Raw genomic sequence first — 17077 nt, forward strand, 5'->3', positions numbered from 1 at the left:
ATAGCTAAGGTTTTCGTAAGTCTCAGTGATTTTTTTAGTGATTATTGTACGTTTGAGTGATTTTTGAGTGACTGTTGTAAGTTTGAGTGATTTCTGAGTGATTGCTGTAAGCCTAAGTATTTACTAGGAGTACTTTAAGTTTGCCTCTCACCTCTACTTTGAGCTTTCATGTAAGTGCCTATCTCTGTTCTGCTTCTATACTGCTGTTTTATTTTATAATTTAATGCTATTATGTACGAATATTATTCTTTCTATTTAATGAATTTTATTGATTCTTCATCCTCTAATTATGGTATCAGAGCCAGTTTTATTCAGTAGAAAACTGAACCAATTTGTATATTTATCTGGTTAACATACCTAAAGTCGCTATGACCCAAAGACCACGGGAGCCAGGAAGGCCATAAGGTGCAGGGACTGTTTCCGGTTGACTCAGGGAAAGAAAACTGAGATAAAATGGCAAATTTGTTTAGAACACTATCGAATATAACCGCTTCTGGTAGTTCTAGTAATATTACTCTGCGAGTAAATAATAGAAATATTGAGAAACAATTGCAAAACTGGAATATCCCAGAGGTCCCTACAAATGATATTTATAAAAGGGGAACATTTGAGTTTAAAAGCAGTTTTCCAATAAAAGCAATTGAAGAAACTCTCTCAGTTATGGAAAATCAAGATAGCTTTCTACTGTTTTCAACTAGAATGATTGCAGATCATATAAAAAGGGGTTATAACTATCTTCATATAGGTCTTGTACAAATAGCAGTAAAACCATTAACTAGAGAAGGATTAAACAATTCGGTTTTACTCTGTCTAAGAAATAGTAGACATAAAAGATTCAATGACTCTCTTTTAGGGATCTTTGAGTCGAGTGTCTATAATGGACCCATGTATTTCAACTGCTTTCCAAATTTTTCTGTCCTTATTCGATCCAAATTTATTAAAAGTACTAACCCTTAACCTGAAAACTCAAGGTTTTGACATGGACCCTGGATCCCATAATTTGGCTTTTGTTTATAGAATTTGTTATAAGGTCATGAACACTCTTTGTCCTAATGCAAGATTAATGGATAAAAATTGACAAACAATATTTTTCAAACAAATATGGAAAAATCCAATCTTGTCACGCTTAAAGCTATATGCTGGAAGCAAGTAAACTTATCTGAAATTTGGTCTCTACAAACTGAGACTCGTTTACCTATTCCCCAAAATAAAGAGCCTGAACAAATAATTGAATATCCAAATGGAAAAATTGAAATTCAATTTCCATCCCTTAGAAGAACTAGATTGAGTATTCCAAATACTGTTTTAGCTCATACGCTGCATATCAGGAACACTGTACCTTCAAGTTATACTCCTTCTAGAAGTTCGACTTCTTCAGTACCTCAATCTAATTATGAAAAAGCACATGATGACAAAATCATTTTAGAAGGTTTAAGAAAAAATGAAAAACAGGTACAACATCCAGTTTATACTATAAATACTCCCAGCTCTTCTCAAACTAAGCCTGATGAGACAACCATTTCTGAATTCGATTTCGAGGTTCTGACAATTCAAACCCAAGATAAGTTTGTCAAAGATAAAGAATAGGTAAAAAGTGTTTTTTTTTCTGAAGAAAATAAATAAATAAGGGAGTCGGTCCTCAAAGAATTTAGTGAAAGACTAAAAGAACTCTTTCATAGTAAATTCAATAAAAGGAAGGAATAAAATACTGAGAATTTCAGGATAATACTATCCAGAATATTAATGCTGTCCAAAACACCTTTCAAACCTTTCATACAGTTAAAGGAGAAAGCATTGAAGCTATCCATCCTCCTGAAACTAGTTTAAACCTAAAAGGAGAAAAATAAGACTTAAAAACTTCACCTTCCAAAATTGGACCAAAAGATTCTAATAACCAAATGGCTAAAATTGAAGCCATAACGTATATAATAGAACAAAATAATTATACAAATCTATTCCTACAGACTATAGGGAAACAAACCAATAGAATAGTAAGGAATTTGTATTTTATTGGTCCAATTTTCTATTCTATTGGTCTGTTTCCCTATAGTTTGTAGGAATATATTTGTATAATTATTTGCTCTATTATATGGGGTATGGCTTCAATTTTAGCCATCTGGTTATCAGAATCTTTTGGTCCAATTTTGAAAAATGAAGCTTTTATGTCTTGTTTTTCTCCTTTAGGTTTAAACTAGTTTCAGGCGGATGGATAACTTCAATGCTTTCTCCTTTAACTGTATGAAAGGTGTTTTGGATAACATTAATATTCTGAATAGTATTATCCTGAAATTCTGGGTATTTTATTCCTTCATTTTTAAGGATATACCTAAGCCATTTAAAATTTTTTATGTTTGTTTTATGTTGTATCATGAATTTATTGAATTTACTATGAAAGAGTTCTTTTAGTCTTTTACTAAATTCTTTGAGGACCGATTCCCTTATTTGTTTATTTTCTTTAGACAAAAAAACACTTTTTACCTATTCTTTATCTTTGACAAACTTATCTTGGGTTTGAATTGTCAGAACTTCGAAATCCAATTCAGAAATGGTTGTCTCATCAGGCTCAGTCTGAGAAGAGCTGGGAGTATTTATAGTATAAACTGGATGTTGTACCTGTTTTTCATTTTTTCTTAAACCTTCTAAAATGATTTTGTCATCATGTGCTTTTTCATAATTAGATTTAGGTACCAAAGAAGTCGAACTTCTAGAAGGAGTATAACTTGAAGGTACAGTATTCCTGACATGCAGCGTATGAGCTAAAACAGTATTTGGAATACTCAATCTAGTTCTTTTAAGGGATGGAAATTGAATTTCAATTTTTCTATTTGGATATTCAATTATTTGTTCAGGCTCTTTATTTTGGGGAATAGGTAAACGAGTCTCAGTTTGTAGAGACCAAATTTCAGATAAGTTTACTTGCTTCCAGCATATAGCTTTAAGCGTGACAAGATTGGATTTTTCCATATTTGTTTGAAAAATATTGTTTGTCAATTTTTATCCATTAATCTTGCATTAGGACAAAGAGTGTTCATGACCTTATAACAAATTCTATAAACAAAAGCCAAATTATGGGATCCAAGGTCCATGTCAAAACCTTGAGTTTTCAGGTTAAGGGTTAGTACTTTTAATAAATTTGGATCGAATAAGGACAGAAAAATTTGGAAAGCAGTTGAAATATATGGGTCCATTATAGACACTCGACTCAAAGATCCCTAAAAGAGAGTCACTGAATCTTTTATGTCTACTATTTCTTAGACAGAGTAAAACCGAATTGTTTAATCCTTCTCTAGTTAATGGTTTTACTGCTGTTTGTACAAGACCTATATGAAGATAGTTATAACCCCTTTTTATATGATCTGCAATCATTCTAGTTGAAAACAGTAGAAAGCTATCTTGATTTTCCATAACTGAGAGAGTTTCTTCAATTGCTTTTATTGGAAAACTGCTTTTAAACTCAAATGTTCCCCTTTTATAAATATCATTTGTAGGGACCTCTGGGATATTCCAGTTTTGCAATTGTTTCTCAATATTTTCTATTATTTACTCGCAGAGTATTATTACTAGAACTACCAGAAGCGGTTATATTCGATAGTGTTCTAAACAAATTTTCCATTTTATCTCAGTTTTCTTTCCCTGAGTCAACCGGAAACAGTCCCTGCACCTTATGGCCTTCCTGGCTCCCGTGGTCTTTGGGTCATAGCGACTTTAGGTATGTTAACAAGTTAAATATCCAAATTGGTTCAGTTTTCTACTGAATAAAATTGGCTCTCATACCATAAGAGCAGTAGTTTGAAAAGTGAATTCCTTTTGTACATCTACTGAATAAAATTGGCTCTGATACCATAAATAGCCAGTTTTGAATACTGGTAGACAATAAAACTGGTAGATAGAGTACACCAGTATTCAACACATTTATGGTATAAGACTATATATATATATATATATATATATATATACATATAGGAAGATACTGAAAAACGCCTATAAGTGAAAATGAATAGTGATTTCATGTACCCTCATCACAGTTCAAAGTTCATCGCTCGGTCATGATTATCCGATAGTGTTTCATTTTTCATTTCTTTTTATAAATCGAAATGACTTGAAATTTGTATATATATATATATATATATATATATATATATATATATATATATATATATATACTACAAAGTGCCTATAGGTGAAAATGAATAGTGATTTCGTCCAAAGTTCATCACATGATCATGATTGTTCGGTAGTGTTTCATTTTTCATTTTTTTTTTACGAATCGGAATAAGCTGAAATTTGGAGCATGTGTTTATAAAAGATATGTGAATCTATGAAAAAAATAAAAAAAATATTTTACATGAATTAGATTGACCAAAATACCCTCAAAATGTTTCAGGGATATTTTAGTCAAAATTTTTCTCGAATTATTTTTTTGACCTTTTTATTAGGTGCACCTCACTAAGATGTATACACACACCCAATTTAAAATTATTTTAATTTTTAAAAAAATAATAAAAAATAAAATACTATCAAATAATCGTGACAGTGCGATGAACTTTGGATGGTGACGTGGGTTGATGAAATTACTGTTCATTTTTGTCTATAGGCGTTGGGAAGACTTATATATATATATATATATATAGAGGGAATAGTTCATATAGAGCCAAAGCTCTAAACAATCAAATTTTAGACTACCTCAAAATTTTCACTAGAAGTGGTTGTTTTGATTTCTAAATATCTTCAACTTGAACATCTTGACATCGAGATGCATGGACATGAGGATAAAATTGTTTGCAAGTTTTGGAAAAAGTGTATTTTGTAACGCATTTTTTTACCGTAAACTTTCAAGATTTTCAAGTTTTCATGGATATGTTGATTTACAGTATTTTACATGAATATTCGAAAAATTGCAAGCTCTAAACTTTATAAAGAACTATGAAAATATATTTTAAGGTTATCACAAAGATTTCCAATATTGAAACCACATTTCTTGACACTATTTGAAGGTAGGCTCTAATTTGATTGTTTAGAGCTTAGGCTCTATACAAACCGCACCATATATATATATATGGACTACAGAGATATACCCTGTTTTCATTAAGATGGCCTCATATATATATATATATATATATATATATATATATAGGGGAGTGGATTCTGTCAGCCCACGGGCTGACTGCTACAGTGTAAGCCAATGGTTCATATTCAATCTGAGCTGAATTGACAGTTATAATCTCGTTTTATATTTGAATTTTAATTTTTTTTTCTACAAATCTAAATGACTTGAAATTTTAAGCATTCATTCTTCTCATCAAGGCGCACTAAATAATAATAAAAAAATTCACAAAATATAAATTGACCAAAATACCTCCAAAACATTTCGAGGGTATTTAGGTTAATTTATATTTTGATAATTATTTGTTTTATATTTTTATTGGATTCTTATATTTTTAAAAAATAGACGTTCCAAATTTCAAGTGATTTGAATTTGTAGAAAAAAATGAAAATTCAAACACGAAATGAGGCCGTGACCATTAGATCAGCTCAAATTTAATCTGGGCCATTGGCTGACACGGTAGCTATTAGCCCGTGAGTTGACAGGATCTTACCACGGGATAACAGCTACAATGTCAGCCAATGGCCCACATTGAATACAAGCTGATCTGACGGTCACGACCTTTTTTCGTGTTTGAATATTCATTTTGTTTCTATAAGTTTGGAGCGTTTATTATTTAAAAATAGAAGAATTTAATAAAAATATAAAACAAATAATTCGTAAAATATAAATTGACCAAAATACCCTCAAAATGTTTCGGGAGTATTTTGGTCAATTTATATTTTGTGAATTATTATATGTTTATTAGGTGCGCCTTGATGAGAAGAATGAACGCATAAAATTTCAAGTGATTTAGATTTGTAGAAAAAAATTAAAATTCAAACACGAAATGAGATCAGCCCATATTGAATCTGTGCTATTAGCTGAGACTATAACAGTCAGCCCATGGACTGACAGAATCTACTCCCATATATATATATGGAAAATGTTGTGATTAATCGACTAGCTCATATGACCATATGTGTTCATATGAGCCCAACGGATCAGATTGAATTTGGGTCGATCTGAAAGTCACGACGTCATTTCATATTTCATATTTCATATTTTAATTTTAATTTTTTTTCATATGAGCTAGTGGGCTAATCTCAACATTATATATATATATATATATATATAGGGAAAGGTTTCTATGCTTCCCCTATAACATAGCAATCCTATCCTCCCCCTACCATCCAGCCGTCCAATTTTGATCAAAAGAGCCACTCACCATTTGATCTTAGATCTGACGTCTCAAAGTGTTTTATTTTTAGTTTTTTTTATAAAAATTATGTGAACATGAAATTTGATATGTGTCATCTTCTTATTAGGGTGCACCTAAAAAAAATATTAAAAATAAATTTTCGATAAAATATAATGACCAAAATACCCCTTGAAACTTTTAGGGGTATTTTGGTTATTTTATTTTATTGAAAATATTTTTTTTTTTTTATATTTTTTACTTGTGCGAGTTTAATAGAGGAATGAACGTCCAAAACTTGGAGTCAAAATAGTTTATAAAAAAAAATTAAAACAAAATAGTGTAGAGACGTGATATTGTGATTAGGGAAATCTTAGCCCTCCATTTAGAATGGACGGTTGGATAAGGGAGAGGATAGAACTTCTATGCTGTAGGGGAAACATATAAAGTTTGAACTTTTGTAAAAATTTCAAATTTTTCATTGTTTTTTTTATCAAAACAATCATCACTTTTTTATTAAAAGAATCATCACTTTTTTATTAAAAAATTATTTAAATATATAACTTTACCATTAAGCAAGGGTAAATTTGAAATTTTCATAAAAGTACAATGGCATTTTGGAACTTAATATCCTAAAATTCTATTTGTAGAGTGCCTTTGTCCTTTAGTTAAAATTTCAATTTTACTCCTTTTGGAGATGACAAAAATACCCTTCGTCTTATAGTAATATTTACAAATTTGCCCAACAAAAGTAACTTTTTTTAAAAAATAGACAGTAAAATTAATAAATCCACCATTCAGAACTCTATCTATCTTGAACTTTTGTAATTTGAAGGGTTGTGATGTTTAGAGTATCCATATATATATATATATATATATATATATATATATAAAGTCTTCCCAATGCCTATATGCGAAAATGAACAATGATTTCGCCTACCCTCATCACTATCCTAAGTTCATCGCATGGTCACTATTATCTGGTAGTATTTTATTTTTCATTTGTTTTCTATAAATAAGAATAATCTAAAATTTGTAGCATATGTAGATCTTAGTGAGCCACAACTAGTAAAAATATTAAAAATAATAATTCACAAAAAATAACCAAAATACCCCTGAAACGTTTATGGGGTATTTTGGTCAATTTATTTTATGTAAAATAGTTTTTTGATATATTTCATAGCTTCGTCTATTTTTGATGAATACACGCTCCAAGTTTCAGATCATTCTTATTTGTAGAAAAAAAAATTAAAAATAAAATACCACCGGACAATCATGATTGTGCGATGAACTTTGGACGGTGATGAGGGTAGGCGAAATCACTGTTCATTTTCGCCTATAGGCGTTTTGTAGTATCTTCCATATATATATATATATATATATATATATATATATATATATATATATATATATATATATATATATATATATATATATGTATATATATATATGAAAAAAGCTTGGGTGAGCCCACTAGCTCATAGGAGAAAATGAGCCCAACAATCTGGGCTGATCTGACGATCATGAATGTCCGGGTGTTTAAATTTTAAATTTTTTTGTACAAATCCAAATCACTTGAAATTTTAGGCGTGTGTTTTTCTCATTAAGCAGCACATAACAAAAATATTTTTTGTGTTATTCTAATTAAGCTGCACCTAATAACAATATAAAAAATATAATTCGTGAATAAAATGACCAAAACACCACTGAAATGTTTTAGGGGTATTTTAGCCAATTTATTTAATGTAAAATATTTTTTTATATTTTTAGAAGATTCATCTATTTTTGATGTACACATATTCCAAATTTCAAATAATTTGGATTTGTAAAAAAATAACTAAAATTCAAATACTATTGGATATTTGTGATTGTCAGATCGGCCCAGATTCAATCTGGGCCGTTGGGCCCAAATTCATCTATTTTTTATGTACACATATTCCAAATTTTAATATTTTTTTTACATATATATATATATATATATATATATATATATATAGCCGAGTTTATAAGCAATCAAATTTGGGCCCACCTAAAAACATTCACTAGAAGATGTTGTTTTGATGCCCAAATATCTTTAAATTGTCTACAAAGAGACAATTTACTTTTGGGTGCGGTTTGTATAGAACCAAGGCTGTAAACAATCAAATTAGAGCCTACCTTCAAATAGTGTCGAGAAATGTGGTTTCGCTACTGGAAGTCTTTGTGATAGCCTTAAAATATATTGTCATATTTATGTATAAAGTTTAAATCGTCAAAAATAGTGTAGATCGATAGATCTATGAAAACTTGAATACAAAAATACGTTACAAAATGTACTATCTCTAAAACTTGAAATCTAAAATTTTCTCATGTCTATACATCTTGATGTCAACATGATCAATTTGATGATATTTGGACATCGAAACAAAGTCTTCTAATGAAATTTTTGAGGTAGGCTCAAATTTGATCGTTTAGATCATGGGCTCTATATAAACTTTTCCCTTTACTTTTTGTATTAGGAGGTTATAATCATTCTTGTCTCTTAGATTTCATATTAGGTGGTTGTAAAAATCTCATTGATTCTACACAAAGCTTCAAAAAAAAATTTCTCCAACTTCGGGACTCACCCCAAGCCATCCAATGAGTGGGAATAGTTGTGATCTCCTTGTACAAAAGGTAAATAGTCTCTGTATATATGTGATAATCTACAATTCAAAAACCTTCAAATTACAAAGGTTAATGTTAAAGTTAATTGTGATGGGTGGATATACAAAACATGAGGTATATTTTTTAAAAAAAAGTTACTTGCTAATGATATTTTGTTTATCAAGTAAGAATATTTGTTTAAATATCATTAAAAGACAATGAATACTTTTGTCATTTTCGTAAAAGATAAAGTTGTTATTCTTATTAAAGGATAATGGATAATGACATTCTATAAATAAAGTTTCAAAACACCATAAGGATAGAGTAGCAACATGAACAAACACATGCATTTTGGTAATTTCCACCTAAGTGGGTGGAGCAAAATGATGAAAGTGCCACGATTTGTTCCGGGTTCGCAATAAGAAACTCATATTCTTTTGTTGTTTATCCTTGTTCTATATCGCTAAATTAAATAACTTGAAGTAGTTTTGTGAGCTAAAATTACATGGTTCCAAATAACAATTTTTTTAAGAAGGATCCTGATTAAAATAACATTTTTAAGAAGGATACTAAACAAAATGCAAAATTTCATGCTATACCCTTGTTCCATGTTGATACCCTGAACAATTAGCGTATTTTCATCATTTTGGTTGAGCCACTTGAGTAGGTTAAATTCCTAGGCTCTAAACACGGTATATTTTCGAGTAAAATGAAATTTGACTATCTTAATGATTGTGTAGGTGGTGGTTTTCCCTTTAATTGATACCTTCCTTATTTTTTTGTTTATTTATTATTGAAGAAACTCTTCCCAAATACTATAAACTACATACAATATAGTTATTCTTAAGATATTTAGAAACATAGAACAGTTACTATTCAGGTTGCAGGTGAGAGAATACTAGGTTAAATATTTCTAGATTTATGTTCTCATATGCACTGATTGGAAAAATTACTTCTCCATAAAACTTCCAACTGACCATGCCCTTCTCTTGTCGTAGTTCAATGGTAAAGTGTTTGGTGAGTCAGCCGACTCACACGTTAACGTGCTTGCTCCTTTATAATCATTCTGAAATATGAATTTTGGATATAAAATTTTTAGATTTGTTAGTTTCGACAATGATGATGACTATGAATTTTTTAGAATTTTATTATATATATATATATATATATATATATATATATATATATATATATATATATATATATATATATATATATATATGATTTCATGCAACTATTGTATAGTGGTATAATGGCAACCACACCTCTAAAAAACCATGTTTTTGGTATTTGTATGACCCCAAATTATTCACACATATTCTTTTTATCCTCATAATCAATCCAACGAAAAAAAATATATCAATTTGTACACCAGATATGGTCAAAATTAGGACTCTCCAACAATGAATCTCGACCATTCATTTGGTGAATTTCACGATCTAGGCCTTAATATATTTAAAATCACAGTTTTCTTTTTTAGCATTGTTAATCTAATGATGATAATGCTATATAAAAATTTAAAGAATTAAAAAATCATTTTAAAGCCTATATCTAACAATCTCATTAAAATAGACAGTTTATATTAATTGGGCTAAAAAAATTCTTGCTAAGGCGTCTTTTCAAATATTTCTTTTTTGTGATTGTTCTTTAGAATGAAAGAGTGTAACTTTCAAAATTCGTGTCAAACAAATGTCTCTAACATAGTTTTTTTAAGATGTTTGCATTATACTACTATACAACCGAAATCATTCTCCTATATATATATATAGGAAAAAGTTTATTTGAGGATGCAACCTTATAATGTAGAACTACGAATGCACCTAAAAAATCTACCGGAAAAAGTAGTTTTAATGTTGAAAAACCCTTTGATTGATCATCTCGACATCGAGATGTATGACCATGAAAAATAAAAAGATTTTCAGTCTAAAAAATAGTGCATTTTACAACATATTATCTACACCATCCATTTTCAATATTTTCATATGTTCATAGATCTACTTGATTTTAACCGTTTTTGAAATTTAAAATTTCATAATTAGATATAAAAAGAGATTTTGAGATAATCCTAAAAACATTTTACATCAAAATTATATACCATAATAAAATTTGAAGGTGCACCTTACTTTTACAGCTACGGATGCACCCGTATGCCAACTGCACCATATATATATAACCTTTTAAAGTTTTTTTGCCATACATTTTGATCTTTAGTGGAGGCACCTTTTTCCGAAGAGAGAAAGCACACCAAAATGTGGTCCTAGTTGGATTGATTATCCATCTTCTATTTATTTAAATTTCCCACTTTTCTCTTAACTAGGAGATCTCTATTTCCAAAGATGTCAATTCTTTGTCCTATATAACTCATCTCTTTCCCAGGCCACTTTCTCATGAAAATGACTCCCTCTCTCTCTCTCTCTCTTGCTCTCTCTCTCATAATGGGCACCCTTGACAACAAGGTTTTCGTTCTATACCTCGTTCTATCAATTCAAACCATACAACTTGGTTTTTTTTACATTGTCTTATTCATTTAGTGAAAATATCACAGCTTGGTAATGCAAATTCTCAGAAATATGAATTTTCATGACTCTGTTTATTGAGAAAATGAAAGGCACATGGGATGAAAAATACTAGAAAGCAAAACCAACAAAACAATAAAACTCCTCATTGAAGGCCCAAAACATTTCTCATGGGAAGGCCACACCTAAAGAGGAGAGGGATACCCTGAAAAGTGCAATCCACTTATAGTTGATTGCTGTCTCCACCAAATCATCAACCACCTGACTCCTTCCCTATTAATGTGACAAACGATGCGTAATGGAAGTTCAAGCACAATGATCTCATCATCCATCCCCTAACATTTATAGTAAAAGTAAGGCGGTTAATGGACCGGGCCTGGCCTGTTATCGGTCCTCTATCAAGCTTCCGGCCGGTATAATCACCTTTGCTTACCGGGTCGTGCAAGAAAAAAGCCCGGAAAATTTTCCCAGCAGGCCTAGCTGACCCAGCAAGCCCAAAAATGTCTCGGCTCACCCAATATGGCTTGGCCCAAATAAAGCCCAACCCGGCCCATTTTAATATGCCTTTTTAATTAAATTTAATTTATTTTAATAATAATATTCACTCTTCAAACTTTTCTTGTTTATAGTAACCAAAAAATAAAATAAAAATAAATATATGCTAAATTAGTTTTAAAAAATTTAAAATTGCTCTCTCTCTAATCCTAATATGTCTTTCTCTCTCTAATAACCCAAACATATATCGCTCTAACCCAATCCCTCTCATTCTATCTCTAAAAACCCATTCACTCTCTATAGAAACTTAATATTTCTCTCTCTAGAATCCCCCTCTCTAGAAACCCAACATTTCTTTCTCTCTCGAAAAACCTAATATCTCTCTAAAAATCCAATATCTCTTTCTCTCTCTAAATTCATTATCAATAAAAACCCAATATCTCTCTAAATTCATTATCAATAAAAACCCAATATCTCTTTCTCTCTCTAAAAATTCATTCTCAATAGAAACCCAATCTCTATTCGTCTCTTTGAAAGTATACTCTCTCTCTCTCTTTAGAAACTCAAACCATCTTTTCTCTCTCTAGAAACCCTGTCTCTCTTTCTTTCTCTAAAACGCCAATTTCTCTTTTTCTCTATAGAAACCCAATCTCTCTCTCTCTAGAAACTCACTTTCTTTTTTTTTTTTAAAAACCTAGTCTCTTTTTCTCTCTCTCAAAATCCAAAAAACATTTCTAAAAAGTATTTTAGCATATATATATATTTTTTGATTAACAAAAGCTTGAAGAGAGAGACAAAAAAAAAAAAACACACGACTGGGCCAGGCTGGGCTCAAGCACAACCCAATAAAGTCCTCACCGGCTGGGCTCGAACAATAAATTTCTGGGCCTGGACTTGCCGGGCCAGGCCTGAGCATTCCCTAGCCTTCCAGGGCTTCTGGCCGGGTTCTTTGGCAGCCCCAAGTAGAAAGCCAGTAACTAAATAGAGATTAGTTCAGTCCGCATCAGTTGTGCATATCACGCATATATTAGTGATAATCATGCCTCTCTTCCTCAATTCCTTTATCCAAATGGGTTTTGCCATAAGAAGGCTTTAACTCCAAGCGGGACTTCGACGGACCCTACTTGTGTTACTGCTAAAACATTCAGAAGGTACATTAATGTTGATGGTGTTGCTTAAAGAGCTAACTGAAAATTCCCCATTGGAAGTTAATTCCCCTTAATCTTGGAAAAAAGAAAAATGGTGTAGCACTCCGTGTAATGCAATAAACTGTTGTTCAACTATAGCGTTCAACCTTCTGTATTTCGAACTAACATTCCATACGGCACCCGAAGGATATCTTCATTCAGTCACCTTAGATACCCATGAGCCACAATGTCACCTAAGATACCCATGAGTTTGTGAACCCAGAAAACTAACCTAAACACCGCTTTGACACACAGAAATTTGAAATCGTCTTGTATATAACTTAAAAGTACCGCAAATTTGACCCACTTTGGGTCCAAGAATCCGACTTATTGTTAAAAAGTTATGTCCTACGGAAAATTAGTCAGAAAAATAACAATTTAGTCCTTGCGCAACATTCACGATGGGCTCGGACCGGCCCAGTTCCTTCTAAAACCACGTTTTGAGCTCTGAAAAATCCTGAGAAATCCGAAAAAAGCCCTACACCCAATCCTAATAGAACTAGGAGATGAAATCTATTAATTTCAGCCCCAACCCTAGTTCAAGCATATAAATAACTCATCAAAAATCCCAAAAAATACATCTAAAAATCATAGAAAATAGGTCAAATCCCTAGAAAATCATAAAATAGGAAAATTCCCAGATAATTAGGAAAATCCTAGAAAATTCGAGATAAATAGAAACCTCTAGAAATTAGGAAAAACCCTACATAATTAGGGTAAATCCTAGAAAGCCTAGAAAAATTACCAAAGTCATCCAAAAATCCTAGGAAAATAGAAAAAATCCCAAAATCATTAGAAAAATAGGGAAAAGCAAGATTTATCTAAAATACTTCCAAAATTTATCCAAAATTGACATCCAATCCTAGGAACAAGTTATCCTAGATCAAAAACCTTAGATCCATGCTTTAAGAAAGTAAGATAAGACATCAAAAGGTGTAAATCAACAATCATAATTCGGTTTCCAACCCTGAGTTTCTCAAGTACGTGTTCTTTATATCTCTTTTATTTTTATTTATTTATTTTTTCCTTGATTCTCTATTTTATTTTATTTTTATTAAGATTATTTATTATTAAATTTAGTTAAAATTTATGAAGTTTTTAAGGTCAAAATATGGATAAGAGCTGGCGGTACCAGTGGAGTTAGGAAAGGATCGGATCCGCATAGATCTTTAACATTTCTAAGCCAATAATTTGAGTGACCCCACTCTCGAGTATTTCATAAAATTAATTTGTTCTGCATGGTATTTGAGTTGATCATCTCTAAGATCAATACAAATCCGAGCGTAAACACTTTGGCTCGCAAAGTGGGGTCTCGAGCTTCAAAAACGTGTATTTTGGCCTTTAAATACTTTTGAAAATTTCCAAGGTCTCGAGCTTCAAACATGTGTATTTTGGCCTCCAAACATTGTGAATTTTTACAATAGTTGTTTTCTAGAAAAACAGAAAATTCAGAGGTCAAAAAACACCCAAAAAAATCACAAAAGTCCGAAATTTTGATATGGGCCCACTGTGTTGCACTACACAGAGCGTATCGTGCTGCACGATATACCCCATGTCACGCTGCACAACACGCCCCGTGTTGTGTAACTCTGCACGACACAACCCATGTCACCGGTGCTCGACATGGCCCCTGTTGTACAGTACGATAACTCGTCTCCCTCCTGGTTACCCTTGTGATTTTTGTGTTTCTTTCTTCCCTATTTTTGCCACTGTAAATTCTAGAAAAACAAAAAAATAGGAAAATAGGTTTTCAGTTTCTTCTTTATTTATCACATTAGATTTGATTTTATCTGTTTAATCTTGTCTGTGCGTTTTAAATTTTTGATTTTATGTCTTTGAAATATCTATATCTTTACTGTGATTAAATGATAAAAATATAAATAAGAAGAGATAAATCTAGGTCTTTTCCCCTTTTATCTGTTAGATTAGTATGTTTAGATCTCTCATCTTATATGTTTAGAGATTGTATCTTTTGCTTTTAAAAGCCTTATCTATATAGCTGGAAAATTTTGAATTTATGCTATTTTAAAATACATATTTTATCTCTTTTGATAAAATAATAAAAAAGGAAAAAGATAGATTCCAAATTCTTTCTCTTATCCTATATCTTTAGATTAGGCTTCATCCTATATGCTCCGATCTTATCTCTTCTTTTAAAAGCCTTACCTGTATAAGTTTAGAATTTTCTTGATTCTATGTAATTATTTCTTTTTGAAAAAAACACAACTTTATCTTTTAAATAAAGAGTGCGGTTTGTATAGAGCCTAGGCTCTAAACAATAAAATAAGAGCCTACCTCCAAATAGCGTCAAGAAATGTGGTTTCAATCTTGGAAATCTTTGTGATAGCTTTAAAATATATTTTCATATCTATTTATGAAGTTCAAAGCTTCAAAAATAGTATAGATCGACATATGTAAGATATCTTGAAAATCTTTAAAATTGACGGTCCAAAAATGCGTTCGAAAATACACTATTTTCAAAACTTGCAATCCATTTTTTTCTCATGTCCAAGCACCTTGATGTCGAGATAATCAATTTGAAGATATTTGGGTATCAAAACAACCTCTTCTAATGAATTTTTTGAGGTAGGCTCAAATTTGATTGTTTAGGGCCTTGGCTCTATATAAACTTTTCCCTTAAATAAAAGAAAAAGAAGACAAAAAAAACATATAGACTTAGTGTTTTTCTTCTTATCTTATCTGGTTAGATCTTCTCTCTCTTTGACTTCATCTGCTTAGTCTAGAAATATTTGATCTTATATTATTAGATGAAATATTTATTTTCATATTTATCCCTTGCATTAGTGATTAGGTTGTTTTCAGTTGATCTTGCCCTTTATATCCACACATGTTCAGACATACACAAAAAATTCAAATTTCAATAGTCCGTGGTGACTTTGATACTGAGTCCATTGCCTTGGCTAAACCCCCTAGAATGGCTCTACCTATAGGACCTTATGGCTCAGTTCCCTAAGCCTACCCTACTTCCGGTCAGTCTAGGTCTGGTTCTAGTGGGTCCATAGTCCCACGCCTAGTCTCAACTAATCTAGCCCACCTTCTGTCTACTCGAACTCAGTGGTCCAATAGGTTTGCATGGCTCGTGCCACCTTAAATAGTCAGGGTATCCAATCAAGAGCTGTTGAGCCAAGGTCACACACTTCATTAATGTCTAGGTCTAGGGAAGATGCTACCCAAGCAGGTCACACCCTCCATTTGTGTCTAGATATAGGGGAGATGTTGCTGAATCAACATCACACCCTGCATCAACATCTAGGTCTAAGAGAAATGTTGTCCAACAGGCATCACACCCCTCTTTAGTGTCTGGGTCTAAGGGAAATGCTGCTCAACTAGGGTCATCGCTCCCACAAATGTTTAGGTCTCGAGGAAATGCTGTCAAAATTTATACTATTGACAAAACCCCAATCCCTCCAAACTCGCTTAACCCACACTATCAACTAGATCTGGGTTGACTTACTCAAGGCGACAGTGAAGCCTAACCCCTCAAAGACCCACTATAGGGTCCACCAAGTCTATAAACTCCATAGCAATCTGAATGATGAATTCACCAGGTAAGCTATCCTATTAGACTTAAGAGTGCTATAAAAAAATGAAGTTGACATGACCAAAGCATGTCAAAAGTGCAAAACCCTGAAACCCTTAGGTTAGTCGACTTCAATCCGGTTAACCTTCCTCTTAACCCTAATAACTAGTCGGTCCAGGATCAGCCAAGTCAAGACCTAAACAAGCTAGCCACCAAGGAAAACTAGAGAGTCAAACATCTTTGCCTAAACCTAAGAGTTCATGAATCTAGGCCTCTATTCACCAAGGTACAACTTCGACCAATTCTATGGACTACAAATCCCTCTCAATCGAGCATCTTAAGGATTTACCCGAGGTCAGAGGTTTCATACGACGCACTGACCTTGCTAAAACCCATGACCCATTTCGAGTCTTAGGTCAGCATCCAAGTCAA

This window comes from Amborella trichopoda, chromosome 7 (genome assembly GCF_054954075.1).
Source record: "Amborella trichopoda isolate Santa Cruz 75 chromosome 7, AtrichopodaSantaCruz75HAP2 v2.0, whole genome shotgun sequence".
In the NCBI taxonomy this organism is placed as follows: Eukaryota; Viridiplantae; Streptophyta; class Magnoliopsida; order Amborellales; family Amborellaceae; genus Amborella; species Amborella trichopoda.